The following is a 13,870-nucleotide window of genomic DNA, read 5'->3' as shown; positions in this document are numbered from 1 at the left end:
CTACCATTGTGCCGATAGCAGGCTACTACTGTGCGAACCACTCTCTTGAAGTTCTCTGCCTAGGGCCTCATGGCCCTCCTGTGCAAACTCATATGCCAGGCCTAGAAGCACACCTGCTTGTGCATTCTGTTTGCAAGGCTCTGGTCGCATGGCTCCCTGTAGGGCTGGGACAAGTAGGAGCTGAGGGAGGGCATAACCGTCCTCAGTTACCTCCTTGCAGCTGGGCTAAGTACCTCCCACCATGGACCCCCACTTACCTCTGGCTAGGCTGGGCATCATTAAGGGTTTTGGGGGTCCTGCTTGGAGTCCTAGGGGGTCCTAGGGCTCACAGGGGTGCAACAGGCTTCTGCACATGCAGCGGTGCTTCGAACTTCTGCACTGGGGAGCCAGGGGCCAAGTGCAGCTTCTGTCATTGGTGGGCCCTTTAAAGGGGAGGCACACCTGGGCCAAAGGTTAGTGTGGAACTAGTTAGGGGGCTTCTGGAGGGGGTGGATGTGTTTAAGTCAGCTGGCCCGGACCATCTCCACCCTAGAGTCCTTAAGGAATTGGCTGAGGTCATTGCAGGACCCCTGGCACAGCTCTATGAGCACTCGTGGTGCTCTGGTGTGGTCCCAGAGGACTGGAAGAGGGCCAACATGGTACCAATCTTCAAAAAGGGGAGGAAGGACAACCCAGGAAACTATAGGCCAGTCAGTCTTACCTCGATCCTAGGCAAGCTGTTTGAGAAAATTATGCTGGCACACATCCATGAGGGGCCAGCTGGGGACTGAATGCTTAGGGGCAACCAACACAGGTTCATCAGTGGTAGGTCCTGTCAGACCAACCTGGTGGCCTTCTATGATCAGGTTACCAGATCATTAGATGCGGGGGTAGCAGTGGACGCAGTCTTCCTAGACTTCCGGAAGGCATTCGACACTGTCTCTCACCCTGTTCTCATTAAGAAACTGGGGGACTGTGGTGTCGATGCCCACACAGTCAACTGGGTCGCCAACTGGCTGGAGGGCCGCACCCAGAGGGTGGTAGTGGATGGGACCTTCTCAACCTGGAAGGACGTGGGCAGTGGGGTTCCGCAGGGCTCTGTCCTCGGGCCCGCACTATTCAACATCTTCATCATTGATTTGGATGAGGGGGTAAAAAGCACCCTGTTCAAATTTGCTGATGACACTAAGATGTGGGGGGATGTGGGCACACTAGAAGGTAGCATCAGGCTTCAATCAGACCTAGGCAGGCTACAAGGGTGGGTGGATGTGAATAGGATGGGATTCAACACAGACAAGTGCAAGGTGATGCACCTGGGGAGGAACAACCGGCACCATACCTACAGGTTGGGGAACTCCCCTCTTGTCAGCACGGAAGCGGAAAAGGATCTTGGAGTCATAATTGACTCAAAGATGAACATGGGCCGGCAGTGTGGAGAGGCAGTAAGGAAGGCCAACCGTACCTTGTCATGCATTCACAGATGCATCTCAAGCAGGTCCAAAGAGGTGATCCTCCCCCTAGATGCGGCACTGGACAGGCCCCAACTGGAGTACTGCATCCAGTTCTGGGCACCGCACTTCAAGAGGGATGTGGACAGCATCGAGAGGGTCCAGGGGAGGGCCACTCGCATGATCAGGAGACAGCAGGGCAGGCCCTATGAGGAGAGGCTACGAGACCTGAACCTGTTCAGCCTCCAAAAGAGAAGGCTGAAAGGGGATCTTGTGGCCTGTTATAAACTAGTCAGGGGGGATCAGTGGCCACTGGGGGAGTCACTGTTCCCCTGTGCACTGCCAGGAGTGACCAGAAATAACGGTCACAAGCTGGCTGAGGGTAGATTTAGGCTAGATATCAGGAAGCACTACTTCACGGTCAGGGCGGCTAGGATCTGGAACCAACTTCCAAGAGAGGTGGTCCTGGCTCCTAACCTGGGGGTTTTTAAGAGGACGTTGGATGAACATCTTGCTGGGGTTGTTTGACCCCAGTATTGCTTCCTGTCATGGCGGGGGGTCGGACTAGATGATTTGCTCAGGTCCCGTCTGACCCTTGAAACTATGAAACTATGCTATGCCACAACCCCCACATACTGGCAGGGAGCCAGCCCAGTCTGCTTTCAAAGTGCATGCCAGTGAGCCAGACCAGCATATGCAGGCCCTGAGACTCAGCCAGAGGTATGCACTGCTGGGGGCTCTGCCTGCCATGAGCACCCCAAGGGCCTGCTGTCACTGAGCCGCCAGTGGCAGGGGCTGTGCACCATGGGGAGAGGTGGAATGTGGTGGGGGACCCATACCCACCAACAAAAACCCCACACACCCACATCCTTTCACAACCCCTCCCACATATATCACCTATTCCCATACCCACCCCCTTCACACACACTCATCTGCCCACAACCCCTATGCACACACTGACACTCCTTCACACCTGTCCACAAACCCTGCACACATCCCCTCCAACCGTTCAAAGTGCATACATATATTTCTAAAGAAGGTTCCAATACTGTTTTATTTCGTTTAGTTTGTTAAAAAAAAACAAATTTTGAGGGGGTTTTGCACATAATTACCTGGGGTGTACCTGAGCCCAGGGGGGGCTAAAGCCATGAATGATGATAAGTGACAGGGGTTGGGGTGTGCAGGGCTTGTGGGGAGGTAGGTAGGTGGGGGGCAGGGTGCCAGTGGGGGGTTGGAGGTGGAGGCAGCTACTACATCTTTGACATGGGGCCTGGGCTTGGGGCTGGAGTCAGAGCTGAAACAGCCTTCTACTCCCATATTGAATGACAGAGGGGGAAAAAACCTTGTCTTGGATTTGAGTAAATACTGGATGGGCAAAATGGTAGCTCTGGCCAGTGGCCAGATTCCATTTCCCAGCAACCCCTGCCTGCACCACTCTGGCTGGTCTTCATGAAGACCTCATTAGCATCTGGACTGTGACAGCCCCATGCTCCCAGACTCTCCATGGATATCAGCTTGGAAAGCAACTCTGTTCAGGTTGAGGGGGGTGGGGGGGAGGGGGCAAGGGCCATGAACCGAGCCTGGCGGGGCACGGCGACCATGCTGCTGCGGTGGTGTCGGCAGTGGGGAGGGGTGGTGGCAGCAGCGCCAGAGGCCAGTGGCAATCAGCAACCATCCACAGACACTGGTGGCCAGCAGCGATCGGCAACCATCTGTAGATACCAGTGGCAACCAGCAACCACCTGCAGATGCTGCCGGCAGCAGTGATGGCTGCCAGCGGCAATTGGTGACCACCCACAGATGCCGCTGGCGGTGTCGGAGGTGGGGAGGGGTGGCGATTGGCAATTGCCTGCAGGCGCTGCTGGCAGTGTCCACAGTGCTTCTCTATGGGGGTGCAACCTTCAATCTTGGGGTGCACATGCACCTGCAAGCACCCCCTATGCGTCACCAATGGAAAGGGGTAATGAGTAAGCAGCTTGACCTCCACCCCATGTTCCCCTGGCCCTTGTGTGACCCCCTTCCCAAACGAGACAGGATCCAGTAGTCCACCCCCTTTTTATTATTCAGATGACTTTGCCAACCTTTTAAAAAGAAATACAGCACTCTGGTAATCATAGTTTGCATTCCTGGGAGTAACTTCATCACATTTCAGAACAGTTAGGCCTAAATTGTACCTGATTACTACATCAGAGGCCCAGACTATGATGCCTATTTAGCTTTTTAGATCACCATGTGCCCACACATTTTTTGGCTTATGGAGAGACATGAACAGAACCAAAATCTACAAAACAACATATGAAAAGTGTGCTGGGTTTTTTTCAGTCCAGCACCATTGACACTATGCTAGGAAACATTGCCAATCTTGTCACAGAATTTATTTTGCTCAAAAGTGGGAGAGTAGGGAGCTGCACTGGATTTTGGGCCAGGGCAGGAATCAAGATCTTAGGATGACAACTAAGGCTGGAGCTGGAGCAGAGCTGTGATCTGCTGCCTGCATGCCCCTGCCTGTGAAACTTGCACTTGTCAGGGGCGTACAGGCAGTGGATTGTGGTTCTGCAGTTATAGAGGAGATGTTGGTAGGAGAGCGAGCTCTCATTTCCAGGCTTCAGTCACCTGACAAGGGGGAGGTTTACAAATGGTTAGATAGCCCTGTCACGTGATGGATTTGTTTCCATTCACTTGTGTTGAAGTACTGACCTTTTGTTTCTTTTAAATGTTAGAAATATTATTAAAAATGCATTATGAATAGTGTTGTTAGAACAGCACAGCTGCCAGCTCTCCCTGGTGGGAGGAGGAGGTAGAGAAGAAATATCACCAAGGACATCTCGCTAATTTACTATCTCTTTGTAACACTAAATCACACATACCTTCAAACTCCTCTGCCTCTACTCTTGTAAACTACAAAGGCTGTGATTTAATTGGCTGTGTCCTTGGGAAGAAGGGGGGGGTTTGAACTTTTGGTAACCTAAAGAGCTTTCTGAGCAGGCGTAATTAACTAATGCATATAAGCCTATCCGCCCCGCATACTTAAGTAGTTAATTATAATGCACATGCGACGGATGACGTGATGTCATTTCATATATGTTTGTATGAACCGGAAATGAGTTGTAAGAGTTCCTGCTTCTGCACACGTGCTCAGGAGAGAGGGGATAAAGCCTGCTGAGAAGTTTTCCCCGCGGGCAGAGTGTGGTCTTTTGTCTTCGCTCTGACCCTATTTGCAAATATACCTTTTGTATTGCTAATAGCGTGTGTCTGAGAGTTCTTTGCCTCCCGAGAAACGAACCGTAGCAATTTCTGCAACATAAATATCAGCAACAAGTAGAACATAAACCAAGGCTGGCAGTTGTAGACTAATACAGCCAGTTAAGAAAGCAAAATGGAGGCATCCAGCAAGAAGGTCAGCAAAGATAACCTGAAACCTTGTTCTAATAGAGTTGAAGGCCACAAAGTCTGCTGTTCTTGCTCCTGTTGTTTTTCAGTATTGCTGGCTGGTTGAGAGTATTATCTTTGTCTGTTCATGAAAGAGACAGTAGCATTCTGTATAGCCGCAAGAGACAGGGTGCCAGCATCTTTGTCTTTGTTTCCCTAACTCTTAGTTCCACAATGCCCTGGACTGCTCTGAGAACCTTTTAAGAGTGCTGCAGGTGCCATGCAATATTAGCACTGTTAGGTTAGGTCTACATGAGACGCTAAATGAGCAGTAGACTAATTCTATTGTGCATCAGTGCATCATGGCAAAAGCTGTGGTAATGCACTAATGTGCAGTCAAATTACTCTACTCTGCATAAGCATCACTAAAAAGGCATGCACTGTTATTAGAGGTACTGAACATAATGCTCTGTAACTATGGTGTGTTAATTCAAATGTAGACGTGCCCTTAGTTGTGCAAATACTTGCATGTGATTCACAAAATAAAGTTAGAGATTTCAAATAGGAATGCACTGCATCAAATACATTCTGACCTGTTGTAGTCTAAGCTGTTTGTAACAGAATATTACTTTCTTTTTCCATTTTAAAAAAATGAGTGCAAGCGGAGAGCTGTCATTTTCAGAGTCTAACAAGAGCCACCATTGTAGATAGTAACTGTTACACTGGCAGATTGTTAGGTACATTATGGTTGAAATCAAACTTTATACTGTCCCGCTTTCGCTCAAAAGAAATTCTATAACAAGATTGGCAATGTTTCCTGGAATACTATTCTTTAGTTGCTACTTAGTGTCAGTGGTGCTGGACTGAAAAAAACCCGTTTCAGATGTTCTGTATATTTTGGTTCTGTCCATTTGTCTCTCCATAAGCCAAAAATGTGTAGGCACATAGTGATCTAAAAAGCTAAATAGGCATCCTTTGATCTGTAAATGCTTTTTAAAATGCAGGTTTGCTATTTGTAAATACTGTCCTGTTAACTCCTATGGTTATGCACAGTAAAGGCTTGCACAGATTGGTAACTGTGGTTATCTGTTATTAACTCCCCTGGAATCCTGCTGCACCAAACTACAACTTACAATGTGTTGTGCCACTGCAATAGAACAGATTCTGATTCCTGTCTATACTGTTTGGTATGCATACCGTCTTGGAAGAAGGCCTGACTTGCAGAAGACAAGCTGTGGGTCAGGTATTCTTAAGGTATAAACATCTGAACTATTAACTATTAGGGCTGCACAAAACAGCTATGTTTCATTTTGGATTTGGCCATTTCATAGGACAGTGATTTGTTTTGGTGTTTCAGATCACTGGTCTGTTTCAATTCATCTGAATCTGTTTCGCAGTTTCAACGCTGTTTCGGTGATTCGGCCATAGCCTATAATGGGGAATCACTGAAATGCCTATAACTTTGTCATTTCTTTCCTGATTCAGATGAAAACTGCAGAGATGGGAACCCCTTCTGCAGGCATGTAGCCTGCCAAGTTTCAAGGAGATAGGCTTAGTAGAGGGTTCTGTGAAACTGCATCTCAAACTGTTCAAAGCAAAACTCGTGTCACGTGTATGTGTTAAGGTGCAGTGGGATGAGAACAGCAGGGAAGGTAGCCTTCCCGGTGCCAGGGGGCCTTCCCGGTGCCAGTTAGATCTCCGCCCACCCACATGTTTCTGGGCCAACCACCCACCCCTCTTTTTCCTGCCATGCCTTGATGGAAAATTGATTCAGATGTTTCTCAGGCAGGAGGCTGCCCATTTAAGTGTCTTAGGGTGACATCCATTCTGCAGCTCTGTACCTCCCCTAACAGATTGTGGGATACCAGATCGAAAGCTTTTTGGAAGTCGAGGTATTTAATGTCAACCTCCTCTCTCTTATCCAGGTGATGAGTCACCTGATCGTAAAAGGAGATGAGGTTGATAAGACAAGACCTGACCATGACAAAGCCATGCTGGCTGTCATTCAGAATCCTACCTTCTGCAAGCCTATTTCACATAGACTCCTTAATGAATTTTTCCAGGATTTTCCCAGGGATAGAAGTTAGGCTAATTGGCCTATAGTTACCTAGGTCCTCCCTCCTCCTCTTCCTAAAGATGGGCATATCATTCGCCTTCTTCCAGTTCTCGGGGACCTCCCCGGAGTACCATGAGTTTTGGAACAGATTTGCCAGAGGTTCCACGATTTCTTTGGCCAGCTCCCTCAGCACTCTCAGATGAAGTTCATCTGGTCCTGCTGACTTATATACATCCAATTTCTTTAACTAATCACACACCAGTTCTACGGTAATAGTAGGAAGGCCATCGTTTGAACCCTGCTCATCCTGTACCCTAGCTGGCATGATTTTCCCCTTGGCCTGGTGAAAGACTGAGGCAAAGTAGTCATTCAGGAGTTCAGTTTTCTCCTGAGTGTCAGTGACTAGCTGTCTTGAGTTGTTGAGCAATGCCCTGACACTCCCATTCGTTTTCCTCCTGTTCCCTACATACCTAAAGAAGGATTCTTGTTGTCTTTGATTCCCGTTGCTAATTTTAGTTCAGTCATTTCCTTAGCTTTTCTAATCCGATCCCTACAAGTGCGGGCCATGGCTATATAGTCCTCCTGGGGGGCTGTCCCTAGTTTCCATTGACTCTTTATTCTTTCTTAATAGGACCATTATTTCCCTGTTTAGCCAAGAGGGCTTCCCAGCCCTTTTGCTACATTTCCTTCGCATGGTAATGGACTTCCTTTGTGCTTCAAAGATTGTTTCCTTTAGCAATGACCACTCTTCATGATCTCCTTTTGCCTTTGGTCCCTGGTCCCGCAGCGCTTTCCCTACTAGTGACCTGAGCTTGTTGAAGTTTGCATTTTTGAAGTCCAAAACTTCAAGCCTGCTATCTGATTTGTTTGCCTTGCAACAGACCATGAACGTAATGGTTTCATGGTTGCTATCGCCCAGGCTGCCCTCTATGTTTAAGTCGGTCACCAAGTCATCTCCTTTGGCCAGGACCAAATCTAGAAGAATGTTACCTCTGATTGGCCCGTGCACCTCCTGAGTCAGAAAAAAGCTCTCTGATGCAGGTCAGGAAGAAACATGACTGATCCAAATTAGCCAAGTGTTCCTCCTAAGAGATGTCTAGATAACTGAAGTTGCCTATGATGACCATGCTCTGTGCCCGCGCAGCCTCTGTTAGTTCTCGGGCGAACTCTAGATCAAGTTCCTTGCCCTTGTTTGGTGGTCTGTAGTATTGGCCTGTAGTTAGATCTCTCTCACCACATTCCCTCCCTCCCCCCACAGCTTGACCCAGAGGGTTTCAAGCCATTCATCTTTGGAACCGATGTCAGCCTCCAAGGAAGTGTACTGTTCCTTCACATAAAGAGATACATCTCCACCTTTTTTCCCTACTTGGTCCCTTCTATGCATAGTCCTTCATGGTTATGCTCCAATCATGTGAGGCGTCTCACCAGGTCTCCATAATTCTTACCAGATCATAATGGCCACTGGAGAGCGCTTGTTCCCCATGCTCCTGGCATTAGTGTACAGGCACCTGAGTCTTCCTACGGAGACCCTTGACTTCCTGTCATGCTGAAAGAGAACTATTCCCTCAGCTCCCACGAGAGTGGCCCTCCTGGTATCCCTATCTATGGAACTTTCTTGCATGTCAGTCCCCGGCTATGCTCCAGTGGTTTCCCTGTCCCCCAGCAATCTTAGTGTATAGTCTTATCAAGAAGATTGAGAACAGGGAACTTACCTTTCTGAGAACAAGGACTTACCTCTCAGTGTGAGGTGAATGCTGTCTCTCCCCAGAAGTCCTCTCCCTGAAGTGTGCGCTGTGGTCTAGGAAACCAAAGCCCTCTCAGTGGCACCATCATCGGAGATGTTGGTTCACTTCCTCGATGCATCATTTCCTCCTAGGACCATGGCCTGCAACAGGGAGCATGGAGAAGCCTATGTGAGCCCCTGACCCCTGGAGCCTGACCCCCGGAGCCTGACCCCCAGAGCTCTGTAGCCACTCATGACCCAGTCCAGATTACTCCTGGCCAAGTCATTTTTTCCCACATGAATGAGGAGCATGTGGTAGCAGTCAGAGGGCTTGATGAGCCTGGGGATCTTCTCCGCAACATCTCAGATATGGGCCCTACACTGATTATGGTCAAGTTATTGGCCACTTCAGGACAATTTCTGATATCGTCAATTTTCTTTCTATCAGTGCCAGTCCGATATCAGACAGATGCATTGGTGCACCTCTACTACATATACTTGCACCACAGCACCATGTGCTTTTAAAACCACTTGGCGCTGCAGCACATACAGTTGTATAAGCAGTAAAATGTGCATCAGTGCTAAGAAAATGGCAGCAGCGCGCTTTTGAACTAAAACACATTGAAAGTATTTTAGTTCAAAAGCTCACCACTACTATTTTCTGTGCACTGGCATGCATTTTGCCATGTATACAATTGCATGCAGCACAGCACAGTGTGCTTCAGCTCGTGTGTGGAGCAGACTTGATGAATCAAGTCTGCTCCAATGTGTTGGATCTCTGATTTAGAGTAACTAAATCAGAGAAATAGAGCAAAAGATTCCTTGAACCTCAACTCATCTCATGAGGTGCTCATTTAATTAGACAGAATCTGAAGAAGTAAATTTATGCTAATGAAAATTTATATAGCTCCAATGTAGTTAGTTTGTAAGGTGCACATCTACCCTGTCTTCTTGGTTATTAAAGTTATCTGTGAATTGTGCACCATTTTTATACTCTACTGCCACAGAATGGGAGATGGACAGTTTTGTAACCTGAAGGCCACACTGCATATGAAAAGTGTGAAAGCTTGGACAGTGTCTCTTGCACCAAAATGCAAGACAATGGCTGGGGCAAGACTGGGTTGTGGTAACAAGACTGCCAGAGGAAAATCAAACTCTGCTAATGGCTTGCAACCCATTAAGCACTGAGACAGTAGAGTGCTTGTGGTATCCAATACTAAACCCATGCCATAAAATAATAAAAGTGATAGTTAAAATTGTTGACAGAGACCTGACACATTCATCACATGTATGTATCTAAGAAAGCCAAAGAAAAGGCTGAGCCAGTGTAACTAGAGAAGGCAAGGAAACTACATATGCATTTCAACTGAACTAGCAACTAAGGAAGACAAAAGACTAAATACGCATCTCAAAAGAAACCTGTAAGATGTACAGGAAAGATGTCCTGTACATGATATGCTTACATTTCTCAAAACAGGCATCCAAAAGTGTTACAAATGTCTCAATCATTCAATGTATGTCTGGAGTTTTCTAAATAGACTGGTACTGGTACAAGCTATTGCAAATTTTCCCCATTGAAAAACAAATACCTAAAGACAGGTCTGGTAACCAATGCCTCTAAGCATCCTGTTTCACCACTCAAGACCTGTTATAATTGCAGGGGCTGTAGAGAAACACAAGTCTTCACACCTAGATAAATCCAAAAACAGGAGCCAGGCAATTTAACAGTTGTAATATGATGGTCACCCTTTTCCTCTGTGTTTTGTTTGGACTTAAATCAGCCATCAAGGAAAAATGCTTTGAAGCTATACAATTAAACAATATAAGAACTAAACAGATTTTCCAGCAAGGTGTGTGCAGTCCAGGGAAGACCAAGAAGCCATCCTGCCACCCAGCTGATAAGCAAAGGATCCACGCTGTGAGACTGTACAAGAAACATAAGGAAAAACTTCTTTACTGTCCCAGTCCCAAGGGGCTTGAAAAGACTCTGTCCAGAGGTGGTGCAAGCACCTACTCTGAATATTTTCAAAAAACACTGGGATGCCTATCTTGCTGGAATCATTTCACCCCTGCTGACTTCCTGCCCTTTGGGCAGGGGGCTGGACCCAATGATTTTGTGACGTCCCTTCCACCCTAGCGTCTATGAAATCTATAAAATCTATGAAGAACTGCTTTCTACCTGCATTGGGTAAAGATCTCTTTGCAGCTAAGATAATACAAGGACTAATAGCTCATTTTCTATTGGGAAAGAGTCTTTTCTGTCATTTAGTTTTGTAGCGTGTTGGTAGTTTTAAAGCAAGCCTTTCTACTATTCATCAATGGAGTGTTGTGTCAATTTTTAGAATACAAGGTTTAAAAACCCACTTTCTAAGTGCAACAATTAAAGTTATCTGTGAATTGTGCACCATGATTATACTCAAGTGCCACAGAAAAAGAGATGGACAGTTCTGCAATCTGAAGGCCACACTGAATCTGATGGTTTTACAAACAGTTATGTACTGCTCCAGGCATCAGAACATCTTATATTGTAATGGGGGTTTTTTTGGTACAATATTATCAGAAAGACCAGGGTCCCAACACAGTGAAGTGACACTAGTCATATTTTTTCAGCACTGCTATAAATAGAACATACATGTAATCACAGTAATAAATCTTATTACACGCTGGGGACCGATGCCTAATGATTAGGCTAAAAGGACTAGTGGAGAAGTAGAGAAACTGAAATCATAGTAGTTCAGGCAAGATGGCACCCATTATACTAACTTGTTTAGAGAAATTGTAATACAGGCAGTCCTCAGACTTACGATGCAATTGGTTCCTGAAAACCATGTGTTAAGTCGAAACATCGTAACTCGGAATCAGTTTTCCCATAGGAACAACGTTGTAAATGGGAGATTGGTTCCTTTAGGACACTGGATACAGCTGTGTCCAGCTGGTAAGTCTGGTTTGGTGAAAGGGGAGGTAGGGCAAGTTGCTTATCTGGCGGATCCTGCTGCTCATCTGGGAGGGCATGGTGGGGGGGCGTGTGCCCCCGGATCTGCACCGGGCGGGGCATGCAGGGCTGGGGCTGCATCGGACTGCGCTGAGAGCAGGGTGGGGAAGGGCAGGCGTGGGATGAGGATGCTGTGCTACATCCAGACAAGCGGCGCGTAGTGGGCAGGAGCCGCCCCCCCACCCCCCTAGACAATCTGTGGCTCCGTCCCATACCTGCCCTGCCCCAGCTGAGCAAGCAGCAGCAAGGCATGGGGGCAGGGGGAGGCGTGCACTCCTGGATTGAGGCGGGTGCAGAGTGGGGTGGGGCCATAGTTCCCCCATAGGCCCTGGCACCCGCCTGGAGCACAGCCTAGCACAGCCCCGGCCCCCCAATACCCTGCTGCTGCTTGCCCAACTGTGGCAGGGCAGACGCAGGATGGCGCTTGTCCAGGGAGTGGGGAGGAATGGCTCCTCCCACTGTGTACCGCTAGTCTGGAGGTAAGCCCTGTCCCGCCCCAGCTAAGCAAGCCCCTGCTCTCAGCGCAGCCCTGACCCTGCCTGCCCCATGCAGATCCGGGGGCACACGCCTCCCACCATGCCCTCCCGGATGAGCGGCGGAAGTTGCCAAGTGAGCAACTTGCCCCAGCCTCACCACAGGGGGCCTTGATCTGCCCTCCTCTCCTGCCCTTCCACCACACCAGACTTACCAGCTGGACACAACTGTGTCCAGGATCGTAAAGTCGAAGCCCAGGTCAGAAGATTGAAACAGGGTGTCAATTTATAAACAACTTAAGTGCCGTTCATTGTTAACTTCAGGAGTCGTAAGTCAAGGACTGCCTGTTTTGTTCAGGTTACTGATAGGTTCTGTACAACGTGCTGTAACACCCCAGGTTCTGTACAACGTGCTGTAACACCCCCAAGAACGGGTCAATGAAAGGAGAACGCTACTACCCAGAACAAAACTGGCTGCTTGTTTAGGAAGGTTTAGTTAGGGATGGCCCTGCCTTAAGCAGGGTGTTGGACTCAGTGGTGCCAAGTACATGAGGGTCTGAGGGCCCTGGCCCTCCTTGGCAAGAGGACTATCACCTGAAATGCGTAAAGCTTTCCACATGTCCATCATCTTATGCCCCCTGGCAAAAATAAAAGTTGGTGCCTATGGTTGGACTAGATGACCTTGAAAAGTTTCTTCCTACCCTACTTTGCTATGATTCTAAGTTAATCACTATTGATTTTTAAAGTTGCAAATGTAGCTCTTGTTTCTCTCATCAGATCATTTGTGAGCCCATCCTGCTCTGAGTGAATCCAAGGTTCACTCATAGTTTGAGATGAGCAAACTCATATTTTGAGATGAGCAGTTTTCGTAAGTATATGTGCCTATTGATAACATGTGATTGGCAACTACATGATACAGTTTTATTGTACCTCCAAAAACTTTTAAAACAAAAGAATAATGAACGGTGATGCAGTCAATCTCCTGGTTGTATGAATGTGTGCCAATCAGCTGTTTCTGAACTGTCACAGGAAACAGAAGTTTCTTTGCTTGCTCTCTTAATCCCGCTTCAGTCAACAGTTGACCTAAAAATGCGGTCTTAGGTTTCTTTTCAAGACCATTCTCCAAGTGCTAGTTTTCCTGTTACCCCTGTTTCTGTTGCTTGGTTGCTTGCTGTCCATCCTGACTCTGTCCGAGATGCATAGTTACTTTGTTCTCTTGTTTATTCCCATACTTCATACATTATTTTGTTCTTTTTAGAGGTGCACCGATAAATCGCTCCAATATTGGATTGGCACCAATATAAAGAAAATTTTCTGTATCAGAAATTGGCCTGACACAGCCAATAATTTGTCTGATAAATGCCCAAGTGTGCACGCAGGCACAGCGCAGCATATAGGTAGTGAGGAGCAGAGCTGGCAGCATGGAGTGCTGCATGCAGCTGGTAAGTCTGGTGTGGTGCAAAGGGAGATGGAACAGGAGTGGGGAGGGAATGGCCATAGGGGGGCAGATCAAGGCCCCTGCAGTGAGGGAGGGTGTGGGGTTGGGGCAGGGGCTGCCCAGCTGGGGCCTTGGATGGATGTGGGACAGAGGTGCAGCTTGTTGGTGGGGGTGCGGCTCCCGCTGCTGCACAAAGCTCATCCGGTGCTCATCTGGCGACTCCTGCTGCTGCTCCCGCCTCTTGTCAGGTAGGGCGTGGTGGGGGGAGGCGCGTATGCCCCTGGATCTGCACAAGGCGGGCTGGGCTAAGGCTGGGCTCCTCCCAACTGGGCAAATCTGGGGGACACACGCCACCCCCCCGGACAAGCGGCAGAAGCAGCAGCAGGAGCTAC

The 13,870-nt window shown here is 48.1% G+C and overlaps 1 long non-coding RNA gene across 1 annotated transcript in view; it reads right to left on the bottom strand.

Annotated features, from left to right (window-relative positions):
* The window catches only part of LOC149856532 (uncharacterized), a 39,748-nt gene that overhangs the window by 24,617 nt on the left and 1,261 nt on the right, over window positions 1-13,870 (bottom strand). The window contains exon 2 of the long non-coding RNA XR_016444449.1: window positions 8,587-8,737. This is a non-coding gene — a long non-coding RNA (uncharacterized LOC149856532). The remainder of the gene's footprint in view (window positions 1-8,586; window positions 8,738-13,870) is intronic.

This window comes from Crocodylus siamensis, chromosome 10, assembly GCF_052110815.1.
Source record: "Crocodylus siamensis isolate JL-2025a chromosome 10, ASM5211081v1, whole genome shotgun sequence".
NCBI lineage: Eukaryota > Metazoa > Chordata > Crocodylia > Crocodylidae > Crocodylus > Crocodylus siamensis.
The sequence above is the reverse complement of the archived record's forward strand: the minus strand, read 5'-3'. Positions and strand labels throughout refer to the sequence as shown.